The 2,500-nt window shown below is 41.6% G+C and overlaps 6 non-coding genes across 6 annotated transcripts in view; all 6 read right to left on the bottom strand.

Moving 5' to 3' along the window:
* Positions 1–107, bottom strand: part of LOC123735552 (5S ribosomal RNA) — a 119-nt gene extending 12 nt beyond the window's left edge. The window contains exon 1 of the ribosomal RNA XR_006765635.1: positions 1–107. This exon is cut by the window's left edge and continues 12 nt beyond it. This is a non-coding gene — a ribosomal RNA (5S ribosomal RNA).
* Positions 108–516: 409 nt separating this feature from the next.
* LOC123735278 (5S ribosomal RNA) lies at positions 517–635 on the bottom strand. Its single transcript, XR_006765360.1, has one exon. It is a non-coding gene; the product is annotated as a 5S ribosomal RNA (ribosomal RNA).
* Positions 636–774: 139 nt separating this feature from the next.
* On the bottom strand, positions 775–893 carry LOC123735277 (5S ribosomal RNA). Its single transcript, XR_006765359.1, has one exon. It is a non-coding gene; the product is annotated as a 5S ribosomal RNA (ribosomal RNA).
* A 409-nt stretch (positions 894–1,302) lies between these two features.
* LOC123735540 (5S ribosomal RNA) lies at positions 1,303–1,421 on the bottom strand. The gene has a single exon (XR_006765623.1). It is a non-coding gene; the product is annotated as a 5S ribosomal RNA (ribosomal RNA).
* A 409-nt stretch (positions 1,422–1,830) lies between these two features.
* On the bottom strand, positions 1,831–1,949 carry LOC123735510 (5S ribosomal RNA). The gene has a single exon (XR_006765592.1). It is a non-coding gene; the product is annotated as a 5S ribosomal RNA (ribosomal RNA).
* A 409-nt stretch (positions 1,950–2,358) lies between these two features.
* On the bottom strand, positions 2,359–2,477 carry LOC123735276 (5S ribosomal RNA). Its single transcript, XR_006765358.1, has one exon. It is a non-coding gene; the product is annotated as a 5S ribosomal RNA (ribosomal RNA).
* Between the last annotated feature and the right edge of the window lie 23 nt (positions 2,478–2,500).

Raw genomic sequence — 2,500 nt, 5'->3', positions numbered from 1 at the left:
CTGGTATTCCCAGGCGGTCTCCCATCCAAGTACTAACCAGGCCCGACCCTGCTTAGCTTCCGAGATCAGACGAGATCGGGCGTACCCAGGCTGATATGGCCTTAAGCGAGAAACAATCTCTTTCTACAACATATATAGTCAAAATGAGTCTGATAAACAGACATTGCATTTTCACCAATTAGATAAGCAGCTTGAACTTTGTGTCACTGAAAAAGTAGAAGAAATTATAAACACTGTTCCCATCACTTTTTAGCACAGGTTGTTGGATAAAATACAAACTTTATTTCCTTTCATCATTTGAACAGGGCAAAGGAGCACAAAGCACACACAAGCTGCATTCAGCAACAATATTCTTGTTTGTCTTATAAATACAAGGCAGATGCTAATTGAAAACACAAGGAAATTTGATCCTATTAAAAAGGCAGGAAGCTGCATTTAGTCAATTCATCATTAAATGCTTACTACAAGGCAGTGTTGCTGATGAAATAGTGCAAGAGCACACCCTCGTGGACAAAATGCTTACAGCACCTGGTATTCCCAGGCGGTCTCCCATCCAAGTACTAACCAGGCCCGACCCTGCTTAGCTTCCGAGATCAGACGAGATCGGGCGTACCCAGGCTGGTATGGCCGTAAGCGAGAAACAATCTCTTGCTACAACATATATAGTCAAAGTGAGTCTGATAAAACAGACATTTAGTCAATTCATCATTAAATGCTTAATACAAGGCAGTGTTGCTGATGAAATAGTGCAAGAGCACACCCTCGTGGACAAAATGCTTACAGCACCTGGTATTCCCAGGCGGTCTCCCATCCAAGTACTAACCAGGCCCGACCCTGCTTAGCTTCCGAGATCAGACGAGATCGGGCGTACCCAGGCTGGTATGGCCGTAAGCGAGAAACAATCTCTTTCTACAACATATATAGTCAAAATGAGTCTGATAAACAGACATTGCATTTTCACCAATTAGATAAGCAGCTTGAACTTTGTGTCACTGAAAAAGTAGAAGAAATTATAAACACTGTTCCCATCACTTTTTAGCACAGGTTGTTGGATAAAATACAAACTTTATTTCCTTTCATCATTTGAACAGGGCAAAGGAGCACAAAGCACACACAAGCTGCATTCAGCAACAATATTCTTGTTTGTCTTATAAATACAAGGCAGATGCTAATTGAAAACACAAGGAAATTTGATCCTATTAAAAAGGCAGGAAGCTGCATTTAGTCAATTCATCATTAAATGCTTACTACAAGGCAGTGTTGCTGATGAAATAGTGCAAGAGCACACCCTCGTGGACAAAATGCTTACAGCACCTGGTATTCCCAGGCTGTCTCCCATCCAAGTACTAACCAGGCCCGACCCTGCTTAGCTTCCGAGATCAGACGAGATCGGGCGTACCCAGGCTGGTATGGCCGTAAGCGAGAAACAATCTCTTTCTACAACATATATAGTCAAAATGAGTCTGATAAACAGACATTGCATTTTCACCAATTAGATAAGCAGCTTGAACTTTGTGTCACTGAAAAAGTAGAAGAAATTATAAACACTGTTCCCATCACTTTTTAGCACAGGTAGTTGGATAAAATACAAACTTTATTTCCTTTCATCATTTGAACAGGGCAAAGGAGCACAAAGCACACACAAGCTGCATTCAGCAACAATATTCTTGTTTGTCTTATAAATACAAGGCAGATGCTAATTGAAAACACAAGGAAATTTGATCCTATTAAAAAGGCAGGAAGCTGCATTTAGTCAATTCATCATTAAATGCTTACTACAAGGCAGTGTTGCTGATGAAATAGTGCAAGAGCACACCCTCGTGGACAAAATGCTTACAGCACCTGGTATTCCCAGGCGGTCTCCCATCCAAGTACTAACCAGGCCCGACCCTGCTTAGCTTCCGAGATCAGACGAGATCGGGCGTACCCAGGCTGGTATGGCCTTAAGCGAGAAACAATCTCTTTCTACAACATATATAGTCAAAATGAGTCTGATAAACAGACATTGCATTTTCACCAATTAGATAAGCAGCTTGAACTTTGTGTCACTGAAAAAGTAGAAGAAATTATAAACACTGTTCCCATCACTTTTTAGCACAGGTTGTTGGATAAAATACAAACTTTATTTCCTTTCATCATTTGAACAGGTCAAAGGAGCACAAAGCACACACAAGCTGCATTCAGCAACAATATTCTTGTTTGTCTTATAAATACAAGGCAGATGCTAATTGAAAACACAAGGAAATTTGATCCTATTAAAAAGGCAGGAAGCTGCATTTAGTCAATTCATCATTAAATGCTTACTACAAGGCAGTGTTGCTGATGAAATAGTGCAAGAGCACACCCTCGTGGACAAAATGCTTACAGCACCTGGTATTCCCAGGCGGTCTCCCATCCAAGTACTAACCAGGCCCGACCCTGCTTAGCTTCCGAGATCAGACGAGATCGGGCGTACCCAGGCTGGTATGGCCGTAAGCGAGAAACAATCTCTTGCTACAAC

Source organism: Salmo salar, unplaced genomic scaffold (genome assembly GCF_905237065.1).
Source record: "Salmo salar unplaced genomic scaffold, Ssal_v3.1, whole genome shotgun sequence".
Classification (NCBI taxonomy): domain Eukaryota; kingdom Metazoa; phylum Chordata; class Actinopteri; order Salmoniformes; family Salmonidae; genus Salmo; species Salmo salar.
The sequence above is the reverse complement of the archived record's forward strand: the minus strand, read 5'-3'. Positions and strand labels throughout refer to the sequence as shown.